The following is a 20,021-nucleotide window of genomic DNA, read 5'->3' on the forward strand; positions in this document are numbered from 1 at the left end:
TTCTACACAAAGTAAAATGATTTATCCTGTGTGAAAGTAGAATGAAAATGTTTTATGTCATTTACTAAATAAAAACTTAATTTCCCACGTGCTCAGGAAGTTAACAAAAAGTGTCTTTTACCCAGGAAAATACACCAAGAAAGAGAAAGACCTAGATCCAGAAAAAGAGAGTCAACTCAAAAGTTGTGAAAATAAACCTTAGGGTCGTGGTTGTCTTAGGTCAAGTATCCTAGAAGCAGAGACTGAATTAGGAATTCATGTGCTTGTTATTTACAGAGGGATCACTTTCAGCAGAGAGAGAGAGAGAGACAGTGGGGAGCAGAATAGGAAAGGGGAAGGAAGCAAGCAAAGATGTCAACTCAGCTGGAGGATATCTCAGCCTGGTCCCACAGGGAGCTTTGGGGCATAAATTGCACCACAGAGATGGTACCACCTAGAGGCAAGGAGACCCAACTTTTGTATTTTTGTGTCAATCCACCATTGACTGTGGAGAGGTCCCAGTGGGAAAGGTGTAACCTTCTGGTTGAGGTTACTCTCATTGGGCTGAAAGTCATTGCTGAAGAAGAAGGCATCTTTGAGGCATTAGCGTTCACATCAGTGGGAGGGCATGTGCCCCAACCCTATAAGGGGATCTGGGCAGGGTACCAAGAGAGGCCACTTCAACAGTGAGAAACCAGAGTACAAGTGTGCAACAGGCATTGAGGGCAAGATATTCAGACAGAGCAGGTCTGAAGACTCTGGAAAAGGTATTTCAGGAAAATAAAACTGCAGGAATGCTTAATGTGTTTGAACATATTAAGAAGAGATCCATATGACTGAGAGAGAGTTTGTGTATAAATTAGTGACAGGTACATAGAGAACTTTGCAAACATAAAACAATAAAATAATTCCAGGGAAAATAAAAAGTTGTACTGAAAGAGAAATTAATCAAAGGATACTATATGGTTCAACCATGAATAGCATTTCAAGTGGTCATGATATTGAGCAACTGAATACTAATCTAATCAAACGTATTAAAAAAAAACTCTACTGGGAGAATAGGGCATTGGAAGTGGGGGCAGTAGAGTGAAACAGTCCTATAGGATTGCCCACTAGTGAGCCAGCAGTTCTCTTCTCTGGTTGCCTGGCAACAAGTCAATGGGACCAGTGCTCCTCTCCCTACAGGGTCTATCAGAACTGGTTTGCCACTCCCCTAGGCAGGTGGTATCAAGCTGCAAGGTGTTGGTCTCCACTGGCAACACCACTTTTATGTATGTAAAAGCCCTATTGTCACATTGCCTGCCTTCCCCAACCCCATATGCAAAGAAAGCAACAGAGGCTACAGAGGCATTCCTCTCCTAGAGTACAAACCTGGCCCAAGTACACCTCTCTATGTGATGCCAAGGGTCTGCAGGCTGGGGTCTCCACGTATTCTGCCCGTTCTTTTGCCTGTGAGTTCTAGCCTGCACTGCTTGAGGCTTGTGACACTGTCTGAGCCCTTCTCCAAATACTTTCATTGTTGGAAGTCAATATATAGTGCCTAAAACAAAAAAAATGGGAGTGTAAGCAATTGTTTAAGGCTACTTAGAGGCATTGAAATAAATGACAACAGAATCAATCAGTGCCTTGGGGAAGAAGGAAATGAGAAACTGGGGTGAAGGATTGCTATTTTTCATAACACATATTGTAGAACTATTGTGTATACAAAACCTTCATAAAGATAAAAATATGTTTTCAAAGAGGTTAAGCAAGTTGCTTTACTGTCGTACTTCTCAAATATTTAGTTAAGTAGAAAAATTCTAATGGTGGAATAGTGTAATCAGCATTCCCAAATCTTATTTGATTCTAGAATCTTTAAAAAAATTATTTCTTAAAACAATTACTTTTTAATATCCACAAAGGCAGAAATGTTACCATTTGGTAAATCATCCCTGTATACTAAAGCACACAACTTTATAGAAAGCAGAAAATACCAAGGTCTATAGGAAAGACATCATCTAGCACTTGCTGTGTGCCCACCTGCTCTTGTCCTGGGCATTGTGCTAGAGGTCATAGTGTGTGCTTGCTCATTTAATCAGCTTCTGATCATATCTGATGCTTTAATTTTGAGTCAGCCTCACAGCTCATTCATTCAAGAGAAATTCAGTGAGTGCCTACTATGTTTCAGGCACTTCTAGGGGAAATTACACAAAATACATGTGGTCCCTGACCTCACCAGAGAGATTCCACAGTACTGAAGAAGAAAAGGAGAATGGATACATACGTATTCAGACAATCCATCACCGTGGATCATTTTGCATTTCATTTACGCAATCTGTTTTTGTAGGCTCTAAAGTAACTTTTACATTGCTTTCAGCTGCTGCATGATTTGCTATATGCCAGCTCAGCCCAGGTAGGTTAGAGCCAAACACTATTCCCTTAATTCAAGATGCATGTCCATTTGCATCCTACATTCAGGGCTTCAAGGGTAGAGGGCTTCTACAACTTAAGCTGTAGTCTCCTTCTTTAGTTCTCTGAAGTATAGAAACCACTGCTATACAGTAACGTGACTGAGTTGATTTTACCATGAAAGCTCACAAAAGTAACAATGAGATATCTTCAGGACATTTCAGCTTTAGCTTTTCCCAGTGATGGCCCTGAGTCCTGTTTTCCTTAGACTTCGGTAATAGCTTAAGACATAAACTCAGATTTTACTGAACTCCTGAAATGTACTGAAAGGCAAGGACTCAAATTATAAAAACATTAAAATTCCTTTTTCTTTGTTAGATAAAGTTTACTCAATTATTTTACCTACAAAAGTTATATTTGTTTATTTAAGCACATTTTTAAAAATTTTGGAAATACAATTAAAATAATCAGCTATAGTCCCTCATCTAAAAATATCCATTTTTATGCATTTTCTTGCAAGATTAAAAAAAAAAGCCATTTCCATATAGATACTTGTCTTAATTTCTAACAAATTAAGAGAACAATGGCCATGTGGGAAGCCACTGGTGGAAAAGCTGCAGGTACACACTGGGTCAGTTTTCCAGGCCATGACTTACAGTGCACTTGATTTCCAGGGAGCAATGCATGCCTCACCACTGTGTTGTTAGAGGCTATGGACCACTTTATGACTGTGAGCATCTTCCTTTTTGATATAAGTACTAGAGAGAAACAAATCATTAGAGAGAGAGAGAAGTGAGTTTTGATTGTTAAAACACACGAAAGACATAGACTGCTGGAACTGTGCTTTGCTGCATAAAGAAAGAGCTGCTCTATCCCAAGAGTTAATAGAGTGCAGGGGCAGAGGCACGCCTAGGATATCAGCTGTCTGTCAGGTGGGGGAAGGGTGCAGAGCTATATGGATTCCTCAGCTAGAGGTCACTAGGCGCCCTTCATATGCTACAGGAGAAGAACGTTTAGCAATTGAAAACAGCTATGCTGGAAAACATGCCTTTCAATATAGTTCTTTGGCTTTTCTCCTTTGTTTAATGCTTCTAACATGTCATTTAATATATTGATTTTCTTATTCAAAGTACATGTTAAGCATGTTCATCACAATCTGTGTTCATTTCTTCTTGGCTAAAATAACTCACCATATTTTTAAAATAATAAATGAAGGTGATGTTTTGGGTTTTTTTTTCACTTTTCACATTTGAAATATTATAAATGGCTTGTGCCTTTTTCTAGGTTACATTTTAAAATAATCACAGATAGCCAGGGTTGGGAATACAATTATTATTCTTGGAACTGCTTTACCATTTTTAAAATATCAGCACCAATTTTAATTTGACTACTTGCTAAACAATTATAGTTTATACTATCATTATAGCTCTAGTTATAATATCATTCAGTTAAATCTTAGTCCTCCAACAGGCATCACTATACCTATACTTCATATAAAGGTGGTAAGAAAGCCAAGACTGAGAAAGGACAAATAATTTTACCTTGATTGCCATAGAAGGATACTTAGGAAAGTCCCTTTTGGGATACTATGCAGGGGGCCCTAAAACAAATGTCTCTTTGTTATAAAACTTATTTATTTGGTCATTGAACTCCGCCTTAAATTAGATGAAGCCAGCAGGCCTTAAATATAATCCAGCTAATGTAACTGGATTACAATGCAGCAATTTGAAATAGTCATTAATGCCATGCTTAAAATATGAGTGGCTTCCATCAACATAATATAAAAGGATTACCTCTTCCTCAGTGGTCCAGTTCCAGAACACATGGCCGCATTTCCTACACCAATTTGACACCATAAACAAAAAAGACCCAAAGGCCATGTCTCCAGTAAAGCTCAAGACAACAGGACAAACACTGGGACAGTGCTGCTATTACCGCATATACCAAGAGCTGCTGACAAAAGTGATGTTCTTCTACTATCCTGATGAGGCAACAGTTTCCACAGGGACCCACAGGTTGCTGGAACAATGCTGACACCTCTTTTCTAAGGGAAGTGGATTGAGTCCTTCTTAGGTAGAATTGCCAGTTAAAATACAGGACACCCAAATATTTCATAGGACATTCTTATACTAAAAAATTATTCATTCTTTATCTAAAATTCAAATGTAAATGGGTGTCCTATATTTTTCTTTGCTAAATCTGGCAATCTTATTCCTGTGGTAGGGATAAATTACTTCCCTTTTGGGGTAGAAATCCTCCATTTTTCTCTTTGCTTAATTTAGGGAAAATAGGAAGGGATATAAAAATTTTGCTTACAAGTCTGTGTTCTCCACGTGAAGACCCACTTATTTAGAGGAAAAATAACTTAGAAAAATAGAGTTTAGTCAAACTGGTCCAGAAGTCTAAGAACTCAAAGTGATTGCATAGTCTGAAGTCTGAGAGTTACATATTCCCAGCATCTACTCTTATCCATAAAATCTAATAATAAATAAATCAGCATAATGAGTTGTGCAAATGGGAATTAGAAAGGTTCCATGTTTGCCTTGATTTTACTATTGGAAAATAACTTCTCCATGCTTCCATTTTATCTTCAGGGATTTGAATAAGGGAAGATGGATAACAGTCTAAGATGGAGTTGGGTTTTTAAAAAATCAGACCATTGTGGTGCACCTCAAAAGTGGATAGTCTTTAACTAAATATGTAATATTATTCATATTGTAAATGTTCTTTAAAAAAAGTATTACCTTTTTAGGGTCAGGCATATTTATAAATAGGTATAAATGTTAGTTTTTACATAATCTGAATTGAAGAATGCTGGGAAACTCCTCTTGTGTCAAATTATTTCCTCTCCCTAAATGCTACAGTGCTTAAAAGATCAGCATCCAATATTCATTTTATCAGTTTCTTTAAATCTCCAGGAAGGTATTATTACAGCACTAATACTTTTAAGTAAATGATTTTATAGGGATACTGGCGTTCAGACAGCATAAACGTAATTAATCTTAATTCAGGTCACCAGATAGTGCAAAAAAGGACAAGAAGGTAGTGGTAGGTGGTGAGGATCATACCCAAGAGAAACATCAGTTGCCCTATAAATGTGCCTGCAGTGGTCCTTACTCATGCTCTTTATTCCACTCCCAAATGTGTCACACTTTTAGTTGAAGAGACAGTCATTTTTGTTTAACCATTCCCCTTTTCTCCTGCTCTCTGAGTACAATCCATTCACTCTTGGCCCTACTCTTGTCCAGTGTAGGCTGCCAAACGGGCTCAATTCAGATAACATAGGAGGGTTCAGAAGAGCTTTCCCTATTCACCACTAACTTGCTGTGTGACTCCAGGTAAATTGCTTAACATCTCTGGACCTTGGTTTCAGCATCATACAATGTTGAAGTGTCATTAGATGGTCTGTCAGTCTTACCAAGAAAGGAAAGAGAAAAACTTACATCATTGAAATCTTGTAATTGGTTCAGCAGGGGAAATATATTATCCCACCCACCATTGCTTGACCCCTTACTAGCCATATGTTCTGGGGAAATTTACTTCATCTCTCTTTGCCTCTGTTTTTGTTTTATCTGCAAACAGGGAAAAATAATGCCTACTAGACTATGATGTCATGATAATAAAAGGAGTTAAATCAGTTGACATGTAAAAGATGCTTAATACATTTTATCTATTATCATAACTAATAATAGTTATTACGTTCTCCAAGAATTATTTTTCTTTCAAAGAAAAAAATTAGTTATGTCAACAACCCTGAGATATTGTTGGCTCTAGAGTGAGTTACTTATAACTGGCATTTCAAGAAGATGTAGTTATCTTTGTTTCCAATTAATACTTTTTTTTTTTTTTTTGAGACAGAGTCTCGATCAGTCGCCCAGGCTGGAGTGCAGTGGCGCGATCTCTGCTCACTGCAAGCTCCGCCTCCCGGGTTCACGCCATTCTCCTGCCTCAGCCTCCCGAGTAGCTGGGACTACAGGCGCCAGCCACCACGCCCGGCTAATTTTTTGTATTTTTAGTAGAGACGGGGTTTCACAGTGTTAGCCAGGATGGTCTCGATCTCCTGACCTCGTGATCCACCTGCCTCGGCCTCCCAAAGTGCTGGGATTACAGGCGTGAGCCACTGCACCCGGCCCCAATTAATACTTTTCAATAAGAACTTTGTTTTTAGGAAGAATTTTTAAAAAGTAAAAATTCATATTATCATCACCAACTGCTCAGAACAAAGACTTTTTTTACGTATAAGGAATTCAACAAACCAGAAAAAATAATCTTGATTTCTGCTCTCAAGTAATCCCCATATTTTAATACCTAGCCATAACACAGTCCTTATACTATTGAGCAAAATGCAAAGGAAAATCACACATTTAATTTTGAAATGACAAATTAAAGTTGTTACCTTCCTAGACTGACATAATAAAAACACATCATTACTTAATGGAGTAGACTGTAGATAGATTGTAAATATCTGCGACATAAACAAAGATTTCAACCATATTTCATTCTTTTCTTCTTTCAATTTAAGAAGTCTACTGTCTGCTGAGGAGTACTTTTCTCTCTCTGGTTGCATTTATTTCCACCACCACATTCCTGGTGCTGCTCCTGAATTTATCACTTACCCAAACAATTTTTGTTAACCTAAGTTTCACCAGTAGTATATTAAAACATTAAACATTTTTCTTAACAGAGAATGAAGAAATCATTTATGGTACAAAATGCTTTGTGTTGTCATGAATTTTCATTTGTCTGGCATATATCTATCTGATTGTTGCAACTGCATTATTTCATGTTATCATCTTTTTTCTTTTCTTTTTGGAATGTAGAAAATGTTAGCCCTGGAAGTGGTTAATGTGACGAAAAGCACATTAGAATAAAAAAAAAAAATCCACCTCAATCCAAAGTGATGGCATTAAGTGGAATCCAGTGTATCATGGAGCACCTAATGCACACAAGATGTGGAGCATGTCCCCTGGTCAGAACTTTTAAATACTAAGTAGCAGTGAATGGGAGAAATAAATCAAATGGGAGGATAGCTGGAATAATAAACAGTGAAGATGCTTCATACTTACACTCCAGCAAAGCAAGATGAAAAAGTGATCATGGCTGTCATGAGCTATTATTGAATAAAGAACTTCGTTTTAGCTCTTCTAACTTGAAAAATGGAAAAAAAGAAAGGAAGAAATGAAAAGAAAAAGAAAGAATGCTGGAGGAAAATAGCTTTTTTTTCCTTGAGTCTCTCAAACTCGTCAGTAAAACAAACTGCTATGTATCATCTGTTTAGTGACAGAAAATATATATATTGAGATCAAAGATAATCAAGGTACACCTGGTTATTATTTGTAAAGACTTAACTGTAAGTTTTTAATGATTAATTTATCTGCCACATAACGCTTTAATAGATCATGTGAAACATCAAGGGAGGAATGTGGTACTGCATTTCTAAAGCCTCCTTCTCTGTCTCTGAATGATAATAGGCATGGGAGTCGTCATTAGTCTTGTTAGACGATGGTTCCTTTAGGAATCTCTACGTGTTACCTTTTAGAGGGAAGGTCAAAGAAGCCACCCCTGGGGACTCCCCTGCAGGATACAACTAACACAAGCATAAACTGTATGGAAATGGCTAAATTGTCTTTACTGAGACCTTAGTCTTTCGCATCAATCAAGTCCTTCTGAACTAGTAAAACAGATAAGCACCCTGCTGGCAAAAGTGTTACTATCCTTATGCTTGTCATGACTGGCACTACAAATTTAACAATAAACAGGCAGTTATTTGTCTTACTTCTTTAAAAAAACAAAATAAGTGTGCCGAAAGACATACAGTTGCAAGGAAAACTCATTTTAATGGCGAACAGAAAGACGAAAAAAATTGCTAAGTGGATTCAGTGTCACTCTCTTTCAGTCCTTCCTCAAAAGACCCTGTATCCAGGAGTCCAATTGTAACTGCTATCGTGCACATGGAGAAGGTAATATGAATCCGACAAGCCAAAACAAAGCAAACCGGGACCCCATGGCTGCCATGTGGGAGGGGGCAGATTTATCCACCCTCACGTCTCAGCTTCCTGAGTGTGGAGCCTGTGTCAATGCCTCATCCTGACACCTAACTCATGGGGGAATTATAAGTCATCAATACCAATGACTGTAAAACACTTTGTAAATAAAAATGGCTTAGAAGTTCCAATTAACAACAGAAAGTAACCCTCTGGGATGTACCAGAGAGAAATAACTACAGCCATAAATAAGCAATGGTGAATTTAGGTTCACTTCTTATTCCAATGCCATTAAAAATGGATCTCCTTCCAATCTCCAATCTGAAGACTCAGCTATGATTTTTTTTCTCATTTACACTATACAAAGTCATGCGCATGAGTGGAAGCATTGAGGAAATACAGGATTGGGCATTCCCTACTATTTTAATATGAGTATTACAAGCATACATACTCTTATCTACCTTCATGTCAAACAGAAACAAAAACAACAACAAAACAACCAGAAGTAGTATAACTTAACTTAGCTAACTGTATGGCCACCACAGATGTGCAGTAAACAGGGAGCATAGCAGGCCCAAGAAGTGGCTATAGTGCACATCCTTAGTGTACTTCATGCTTGCCCCATTTAGAACCTTCACAGGCTCACATGATGGATTATCAATCTGACTCAGGAAGTATCCACTGAGCCTGTAGCACAATGTCCCAGGCACTGTGCTAATCACTGCCAATATATCTCACTTATACCTGTGAGGAAAAGAGGCTTGGGAAGCAATTTGATATGACCAAATTATAATTAAATTAATAGCCATATAATACTTACTAAATGTCATGAATTATTCTAAATGCATTATAGAAAAATCAACCCATTATTACTCAGAATAGCCCTATGAAGCAAGTACTACTGTTATCCACATTTTAAGATAAAGAAACCCAGAGAGATTGAATAACTTGCCCAAGGTCACAGAGAACTGGGACTTGAACCTGGGCAGTTGGACTCCAGAGTCCATGCTTTTAACCACTTCTCAACCTGGAAAAAGAGCCCAAGTTTTTGGTTCCACACTTAGTGTCTAGGGTCTCTGCTTGATTTTAAAAATTAAAAAATAAATAAATCTGGTAAGACACAGCAGTTTATCCTTCAGGTCCTCACGTGCTTGTGCAATGACAGACAGGCAAACAACTATAGGGTGATAGAAGTCACAGGAATGTGCAGAATAGTCAGGAAATGTAAATAAGGGAGCATTTACCTCAGACTGGGGCCTTCAAAGAAATCTTAGAAGAAGATAATGAATTGTGGTTTCCATTTCCCTAGAAAATCTAGTTATATGTGCCTCTATTTTTTGGCAGGCATTCTTGCAACCTTTGGCCTAAGTATGCACAGCATGTCCACAGGAATAATTTCAAATATAATATGAAAAAAAAATTAGCACCACCCTTAGCTTCTATTAAGTCTGTTGTAAGATCAGGGTCCATAGTAGCAAAACTCAGGCTGCCATAACTTGACCAGAAGCCAGGGGACAATTCAGGGTACTCAGCTGCCCCTCTGAAAAGATGTTAGCCATGAGGCATCTCTAGAGCATCTTCAGCTGCCTAGTGAGTTTGGCTGACTCTCCAATCACCACAGAGGTCCCGATGGGCAGAGGTTCTGACTATCCTGCCCAGAAGAAGCATGAGGGGAGAGCAGCAGTTGTTCTACCCAGCAGGGACTATCTCTACAGCAAACATCACCTCCAAATCAGAGCTCCCAGCCTTGCAGAAAGACCCCACTTACAGGAAGACAACTCAGTGGGGAGAAGGTGTTTGGGGAAGATGAATTGTGGGAGAAGGAAGGGAGAAGGGATTGGCCGACGCAGGCAGCATCCTCAGCTTCTGTTTGGCCCTTGATTTCTCTCTGTAGAGGAGATTGACCTCCAGGAAAAACAGACCTCCCTTCCCCCTCCACCCCTTCAGCACAGCAGTGATGCCTGCACAAGGCCTGTCCCGGCCATACACCTACCAAGAATACACCAAAGCCATTAAACATACCGATCTTTAGTGACTAAAAGGCTGCCATCTTTTTAGCCTTTTAAAACATATGGCACATGTATACAATGAAAAGCAATGATGTTATAGATTTATTGACATGGAAATATGTTCACTATGTATCGAGTGAAAATAAATAGGTTATGAGAAATAAATACCAAATCCAATTTTGTAAATGGTTATATACATATAAAAAGGCTAGAAAAATATGCATCAGGATATTTACAATGAAGGGATTATTACAAGTATTTTTTCTTCCTTGTGCTATCTGTCTTCTTTATGAAGACTATGTGTTATTTATTTGTTTATTTACTTTTTTGAAAGAGCTATTTTAGTTTTTCCTCGGGAAGAGGGAGATTTTTATTTCTTATTTTTTATTTTTTGGAGATGTAGTCTCACTCTGCCTCCCAGGATGAAGTGCAGTTTCTGAACACAGCTCACTATAACCCTGACCTCCTGGGCTCAAGCAACGCTCCCACCTCTGCTTCCCAAGTAAAAGGGACCATAGGTGCACACTGGGACCATAGGTGTGTGCCACCATGCCTGGCTGATTTTCTTTCTTTTTTTTTTTTTGTAGGGACAGGGTCTCATGTTGACTAGGCTGGTCTCAAACTCCTGGCCTCAAGCAATCCTCCCACCTTGGCCTCTGAAAGTGATGGGATTTCAGGTGTGAGCCACTGCACCCAGCCAGGAAGTAGGAGATTCTTAAATAGGTGATAATAGTATCAGTTATTATCAGTCTTAGTGGTTTGATTTGATTGAAATAGCTCAGGCTAAGGAACAATACTTTAATGGCAGGGAGACAAGTATGTTGATGAACTGGATTTGTCAGCTCTTTCCTGATGACTAAAATCAAATGTGAAGTGGTTATTGCCATTTAGCATATCCCCAGAATTCAGACTTTATGATTTCCCTGTCACTCACCAAATCAAAATCAGAGTATCCCAAAGTAGATATGTTAGAAGAAAACCAAAAGATTGAATAACTCAATCAATTTGGGAAATGTTGAGCTAACTAGTGTTAAATAGTCATCTTTCTTGCAGGATTTCTGAGAGCCTCATTATGCTAATGTACATTGTATATTTCCCACAAAATAACAGTCTTCCCAACTCTATATTTATCCATGGAATTCATTTTTACCAAACCATCACATGTGACCAGTGACAAGTGAATGCTGCATTGCTTGGCAACACCGTTCTAAGTAGTAATCTAGAAACACCTGTAAACACATATACTAACTCCCTCAGGAGAATTTTTAAATGGTTTCACAAATATAAATCTATTACTTTCATCAATGATGCGCTAATTTCAGAAACTAGAGATTAGTCATGATATTAAGTCAATTCCACCAGGTTGCTTCACCAGAAGCACCGAAGAGTTTCATATCAGTGAATAAATGTCTGAATTCAAAATCTGTGACATCACTTTCAAGTAAAGGGGACCAGTCTGTAGACAAAATAGAATGTACACCTGTCACTACCATTCTTTTGAGTCATTACAGTTTATAAATTTATACACCATGAAAAGCTTTATTTATATTCATATGGTGTGAAAATTGCAAGAAAAACTTTAAATTAATTACCTTTTTTTAAAGAAAGCAATTGAAATTTATCACAGACAGTAAGGAAATTTATTTACATGCCATAAAGCTTCTTAAAATACAGTCATGAAATATGAGTTAGGAAAAGTAGCTCATGCCCTCACATGTCCTCAAGACAGAAAAGCAAATTAGCTGGCCATAACTGCAAACCACAGTCTTGTGGCTTTGGTCTCTCTCCTCAGCTTAGCTTTTGCAGGATCTCAAAGGCAGACTTGACTCAACAATATGATCTTTTCTTTTGGGTTTACTCAACATTTTCTCCCAGAATCTACATGATCTGCTCTTAAGAAGCTGAGCAGTTAAGACAGTTTATCATGGTTTCCCCTCACACCTCAGGAATAGACACCAGTTGAACCACATCTCAGAATCCATTTAGCTGGGGGTGAGGAGGGGTGCTTCTAGGACTGGATCTTTTTTTCTCTCTCTCTTAGAAGTATCTTTTTATTTCACTGTGAAATAAGCTGATTAGTATGTAGAAAAGCAACAGTCCGTTGATTTCCACAAATGCGTTTTGATTTTTTATTCTGGGCTTCAAGTCTTTCCTGCATACATTTAACCGCAGCCCACTCCATCAAAGGTACATTTACTGGGCTGAGGGTTTAGGGGGTGGGCTCCTCCCTGGAATCTTGCTTACATTTGCATGTGAAAAGAAAGAAATGCTTTTGAGTAATTAGTCATCTGAAATTCTGCACCATGAGGAAAAAAAAATTGCTTTTGGATATTTATGGAGAGGAAAATCCATATGGACAATGAATACCCTATTAATGCATTGGGGGGAAGGGACAGGGATGTAGCACATTATGTTGAATTTCATCCAAACAATGATAAAAATAATATTGTCACTTTCTTATAAATAGTAGCTACAATAGAAAGTAGCACAAAGCTGTCTTACTCACAACTTAAATTTCTTATATTTATTCTATGATCTTAAAAAGCCCTTTCTTTTTGACCTAATATGTTCATGCCATATTGAAGAAACTCATGATCAATATGTATTGATTTGATCACTAATTGCATTAATTTTGCTTTAGAAATTAGAAAGGCTCTAATGAAAATGTGAAGTCACTTCAAGATAGTACATTATGGGCAGGCTAATTTAGCTGGGCTCTGTGCATCAGATTATTTCATTATGAACCTTCAATTACCATACAAACGAATGAGATAAATAGCCTTTTCTGAGCAGATTTACATTTTTGAATTCGTCTATAAATTTCAAGAGCTTAAGTTAATTTATAACCTAACATCATATTTAATATACAAATAGTTCAATCATGAATGCATTATCTGCATAAACCCTTACTCTGGCCCTTCACATTATGCTTTGAACAAAATTTAAAACAATCACTGTTTTTTAAATACTTGCTTGTACTACATTTAATCTCTTAAAGAAAAATGTGAAATAAATATTTTTGTTAAAATCTTGCATATTATTGCTTAGCAATTGGAGCAATGAAACCAAGTGATGAAAAGGTATGCTGTTCAAGATTTATAAAACCCTAGAAATGTGAAATAGTCAAGCTGATTGTGAAATTGAGTGCAGATGCTAAAATAACATCTCAAGAAACAAGAGAACATAGAGCCTTTTAAATTCTTAATGTATTTCTGCTGTTTGAAAAAACCTACCTGTACAATTGAATTAAATAAAAAAGACACCAGAAGTAGATATCTTTACCATAAGATTCTACTTAATTTGGTCTTGGGGTGGAGTGGTATTGTGGTAGATGGGAGAAATGTGGCCAGAAGGCAAAAGTAAAGATAATTTTAAGGAGGTGCCCAGAATTCTGAGATATCTTGAAGAAAAACAATGCATCAAAATAAAATCTAGGTAATGTTTTGCAAATAAGTATTTGAAAGTTCATTCTGTTCTCAGGCTGTGTATTTATATACACTGAAGAAAATGAAATAGCTAGCACTAATGGATATTTCATGTGGTCCTATAAAGTTTTGAAGTGGTGCTGATAATAATAACGGACAGAACATGCCATCTACTTTTGCTGTTTAGTATTTCATGATAAAATCATGAACACACAGTCTTGGCATCTAATTCCTACAGTTATTATTATTGTAAACTTAGGAATTTTAAAACCTCTAAAATAGTCCAATGGTTCAATTTATACCTTCATTCATTATTCTTATTCACTGACATTATAAGACCCTCATGGCATGATAATCAAAAATCAATGAATTATCACATAATTTAGGATAAAGTATATTTCACAAGCAAAGGCTTTATGAGAGAATATCAGGGCTGAGGGCTCAATAGAGATCAACTAGCCCCTTAGCACTCAATGTGCAGTCTTAGATGAGCACCTGGGAACAAATGTGGACTCTCTTTGCAGACCTTTGAATCCAAATCTAAATTTAGTATGATGCCCAGGAAATTCATGTGCATGTTAGTTTGAGAAGTACTTGTTTAGTCTTTCATTATCTTTTTATAAACATGGCAACTAAGGCAAAGAAAGCTTGAGAATGCTGTTCAAGGTGGTAAAAATTAACTCTTATCTATGGCTGAAAGCTATGGTGGTTCAAGCATGGTGCTTTGTAGATCCCAGTCATGGGTCAGGTCTACAAAGGTTAACTTTGCTGAACTCCCAGCCAGCTTTGGGAATTGCTTGTAATGGTTATACAGAGCATGTTTGAGAGTATGTTGATGGATGGATACTAGTGTAGTACCATTCCAAGAACAATCATTCTGAATTTCCATTTTTCAGAATCATTTAATCAATCCAGTTCACGAGCAAGTGCCAACATCCATCTACCCTGCACTACCTTCTAGACAGAAAATTCAGAGTAAGAGAAAATAGTTGTATCCTTAATTTATCCATTCATAGAAAAAGTGTGAGAGTCAAGCATGACATGTTTGTCAATATTTCACCACATAAAAATTAAAACAGCAAGGGGTGATAACAAGTGGAGGAATTTTTAATGTGGCTACCTGCAGCTGAGTATGTACAAAGCAAGTAAACAGTGGCCCAGTATAGACACAGCTGAGGGCACTTAATTAGTGACAATTACTACATTGTTCTAAGCTGCCTGCAACCTTGCTTTCTCCCTTTAGATAAACTCATTTAAGTAAATACAATGTCAAGAAAACGGACAAGCCCTTTGACTTGCTAGAGAACCATGAAAGTGCTGTATTCTATCAATTAAACATGATTCTTTCTTTTAAGAGGAATTAGATCTAACATTTGCTTCAAAATTTCATACAGCTCTCCACACATTGTGTATATTAGTTCTTTAGTGTTAAATGTGTAGCAAATCGATTTTTCTTTTCAAAAATTTATACTAATAATGATCACACACTAAATCTTTTTTTTTAAATTATACTTTAAGTTTTAGGGTACATGTGCACAACGTGCAGGTTTGTTACATATGTATACATGTGCCATGTTGGTGTGCTGCACCCATTAACTCGTCATTTAGCATTAGGTATATCTCCTAATGCTATCCCTCCTCCCTCACACTAAATCTTAATGGTTGGAGCCTTTCAGAAATTACGTACCTAGAAATATGTTTTAAGAAACAGTTTTGCAACTCACTGATAAAAAATATTTTTAAAGGGATAAACAATTTGGATGCTTTTCTAATTCATCACGTTAAGTGAGAATGGTGTCCAGGCAGTAGTTTGGAAATGCTTTGAAAAAGTCACAAATGAATTACCTTTTAAAAGTTTTTCACTTAACAAACATTTATTCAGAAGCTAGTATATAAATCTTTATTTAACAAACCTCTTTTTAGCAACTAGTACATGCTAGATGCTATAAGCAATAAGACATTGTATCAGCCTTTAATGAACTTATAATCAAAAAAGGCAAAAAGAATAGTGCATAAATAACTGTCATACAAAGAGGAAGGCCAAACTACAAGTCCAACTTCTTCAGTCCTATAGCCACGGCATTCTCAAGAGACAAGGTCCAGGCATTTTGTTCTCCTCTAACATCTGCACCAAATAACTCCTATGTCATCTGAGAGTCAGAGGATGGTGACAGCAGCTCCTCCAGCTCCCTGCCTCCTGCAAAAATGAGCAGAACCTTGTGCATTCACCCTGACAGATAAATGTCTTGCATTTGCTGCTTTTTTCTGGGAAATGTGGCGCATGTAAAATGAATATACTTTTATTTGGGACATTAGTCATGGAATGTGGGGGAGAAGGAGATGTTTGACCTACTTAAATATACTTAAGTATACAAGTTAATTTCTTCACAAACTATTTCCAAACTTCTTTTGTTTGACTTGGCATAGACCCCAGGTGACACCAGGCACGCACAGGAACATGGGAAAAAATGCTTTGTTGGTGGTGGATTCCCTCATGGTTTCACAAATGAAAGGCATTAAAACTCAAGGAAGGTTTTAAGACTCAGTGTTTAATTTATGAAACCACATTTTAAAAATCCAAGCAGAGTAGTCATTTAATGAGGTCAGAGAGTAAGCTGTAACAACTTTAAGCTGGAATTTTACTGTTGTTCTATCACATGAAGAAATGAACATTTTCTGTCTGTTAAGGATTTGAGATAAGCGCCTCCCACCAGTTGATACCTGACACTTGCAATCAGCTCACAAGAAAGGGGTGCTGCCTCTAAAGCTACATGAACTCTTCAGTAACAGCTCAATCCCACTTATCCATGAAGTTCTGTCCGTGAAGTTTACAAGCACTAGGAACATGTCTCCAAGTTACACACAAGAGTCCTGGCCCTGGGCCCTAAATTACACATGGATCTGGAGCTGAGGAAGGCCTCGAATCTCTGGAATTCACCCTCCTCATCTGCACAATAGGGGCTGCAGTGCATGATCCCTCACAGCTCCATCATGGCCAGGGCAGAGAGTGAGATGTCCCTGTGTCAGTGGTACAGCTAGCGCTCACTTCTTGCTTGACTTCATTCCTTCTCTAGATTAACCATTCAAGGCTACACGATGTCAGGTTGCTCTCTAAGTCTACTGGCAGGGCAATGTATTGTGGTTTTCCACAGTCTTCACAACCAGCAGAGGGAGCGAAAGTGCACAGTAAATCAACTTTAATGAAGTATAAAATCTCTTTAAAAATTCTGTTTCATTAAAATAAAATCTGCTAAATGTGTCTGGGTTGAGAAATTTGACTTGCCTGGTATATTTGCCTGCCGTCTGTTAGTGTTTGTGTGTGGGAAGTCAGAATTTAAAAATTATGGCCACTATAGTTAATAACAATATATTGTATTCTTGAAAATTGCTGAGACTGGAAGCTTCCAGCTGCACTGAGCTCTGCCTCTGTCCCAGTGATTCCCCACACTGCCAGTCAAGTCCCTAAGGAACTTGTCTCCTCCAGACACAAGTGCATTCTGTCCTGAAGAAGTCTGGTTGTGATAGGAGCCCCGTTCTTGTAGGGACAGAAAAGAAAAGGAGTGGAACATGGTCCAGCTGCCAGAAGAAAAATTGGATTGATGAAAAGGGTCTCCAATTTGGGCTGCTGCCTGAAAGACTTTGAAAAGTTTAGTTTTACTCCAGTCCCCACAGATGAACTCTTCAACAACCCTACAGTGAATCTGTGCTCAGTGGCTCAGCCAACCAGCAACTGGCTGAGTTGGTTAGCAGAGCAGTGTTGTCTGGCTACAGCTGCGTCATGGTGAGAGGAGACCCCAGCCTGGCAATTAGTACCATTAGTGGTCATGCCTGGAACTGCCCAGACCTTTGTGTCACTTGGGTTGATGCCCAGCAGACATCAGTACACCCCTTACCACTTCATCAGGAAATCTCCATGGACTATCAGTTTCATTTCTCCTCAGAGAACTACAGGGAAAGGTACCAGAACTTCCAGGATTTCCCTGGACAAACCTTGTATCTCTTCCCCAAGCATAGCGTATTCTGATCTAGGAGACATGGACCCTCTGGAACATTTTTTTAAAAGAACAATGATATCTAGTATTTTTCCATGAGAGACATTGATCCATTTGGCACCCAGGAGGTCATGCAACAGAAATTTGATCTGCTGATTGGCAAAAGACAAAGGTCTGTCCATCTGAGTTTTGATATTGATGTATTTGTACACTGGCTCCAGCCGCAGGAATCCCTATTGTAGGGGGACTGACCTTTCAAGAAGGCATCTATATTACTGGGGAAATACATAGTACAGGGTTGCCGTCAGCACTGGATCTTGTTGAAGTCAATCCTCAACTGGGCACTTTAGAGGAAAGGGCAAAGGCCACAGCTAGCCTGCCAGTAGATGTAACTGCTTTATGTTTGGGTCAGACAAGGGAAGGAGGGCACATTGCCCATGGCCAGATTTTCTCGTTTCCCAGCCAAGTCAGAAAATGAAGTGTGTGTGAGAATTTACGAAATACTGTGCACTGTTTTGTTTCACAATGGGCATTCCAGAGCTGTAAGGCATTTGAGAGGACAGGTATTAAGTGCTTATCTGGGTTAATATTGCCTTAATGAGAACACTTGCACATTCTCACAATTGTAGTTTCCCCTCTCCATTTTGGTGACTAATAATACCACTGTAAGTGTGTGTGTGTGTATATATACATATATATATATTTTTTTTTTTTTGCAGTTCACTGGGTATTAATGCATTGTAGTGCTATGTAAATTTAAAGATGCATAAGCAGCATTCATTACCTTGGTATATCAAAAAATGGTAAGAAAGGAGATTTTTTAAGTGTTTTCGCCACAAAAAATAATTATGTGAGGTCATACATATGGTAATTGGCTTGATTTAGCCATTCCACAATGTGTACATATTTCAAAACAATATGTTGTGCCTGATAAATATAGGCAATTTTTATTTGTCAACTTAAAAATTAATTAATTGAAAAAATAAATACCAAAAAGCCACAAGAGGAAGGAGATTAAGTCCACCCACACCTACTATTCTGCTGTCTAAAGATAAAGGAGGAGCCAGAGGATGCTGGGCCTGCAGGGAAGGAGGAGACGCGTATCAGCATCCTGGCTGGGAACAGAACTCAAGCCTCTCGACTGGACCCTGCTTTCCTTTTCTCACTCACTTACATGAAAATGGGCTTGGGATCAATAAGAATAATTCTGCTTAAGCTTTCCAACAGAAGAAAAACAGAGTAACCAGCCATGTTCTGCAGCCCTCAGCAATCCTTCCCTCCAGCTGACTTGCTTCTCATCTGCTACTTTTCATGAAGATAACGTGCTCCCGCATCTCATGGTGAAAGCTAAAGTCTTTAAAGTGGTCCGCCAGTCACTACACCGCATGGCCTCCCTTTGCCCCTCGGACCTCTGGGTCTCCTCAATTCTCCCACAGCACCAGTGGCCAGTGTGCCTTTCCTGAAGCATGTCAGGCCTCTTCCCACTGAAAGCCTTTGAACTCGCTGTCCCCAGAGCACTGTTCCCCCAGAAGTCTGCATGGCTTAGTCCTTCTTTGTCTACTGAATGTCAACCCTCTTGATGCCCTATTTTAATTGTAAACTATCTGCTTTTCACTTTTCCTCCTCCCTTATTTTTCTCTACCTGACATTCAGTACATATTATATGTCTTACTGTTTTCCTTATAAGTTCAGAGGTTTCTATCATTTTGCTCAATGTCGTTCAATGAATGAATAAATGAATGAATTTTAAATTTAATTACATATGCAGTGTTTGAAAGAAAGAAAGCAAGTTTCCTTTAATGAAGGTATCATTATGTGCATGTTATAGTTCTTTCGGCCTTACTCCCAAATAATTTTTTAATCGGTAGCTCCAAGATTGCTACATTGATTGAAATTCTAATTATTTGGCTGTGAGCACAAATGTGCTCATAACTTTATCATGTTGACATAAATATCAGTTATTTGGTAAGACAATGCGCCAGTCACCTCCTCCTGCTGTAATATCTAATTATCTCTCTTGGGCTCTCACATTCCATTGTGAAAAACTAACATTAGCTCATATATAATAGTCATTCATAGTCTTTGCATGTTTGGTATGTGTGACCAAATGCCCTTTAATAGGTTCCATACTAATATTATATGAATATTAGTGAATTATCTAGTATAAATTTCTACAGGGCCTCTTAAGTAAATATGTATTTAGTTGGTTATGTTTTATGCATATTTAGAATTTGTTTGCATTAT

The 20,021-nt window shown here is 38.0% G+C and overlaps 1 pseudogene; it reads left to right on the forward strand.

The window, feature by feature from the left end:
• The first annotated feature begins 2,950 nt into the window (after positions 1–2,950).
• LOC101133661 (arginase-2, mitochondrial-like) lies at positions 2,951–18,255 on the forward strand (annotated as a pseudogene).
• Positions 18,256–20,021: the final 1,766 nt, after the last annotated feature.

Source organism: Gorilla gorilla, chromosome 5 (assembly GCF_029281585.2).
Source record: "Gorilla gorilla gorilla isolate KB3781 chromosome 5, NHGRI_mGorGor1-v2.1_pri, whole genome shotgun sequence".
Taxonomy (NCBI): domain Eukaryota; kingdom Metazoa; phylum Chordata; class Mammalia; order Primates; family Hominidae; genus Gorilla; species Gorilla gorilla.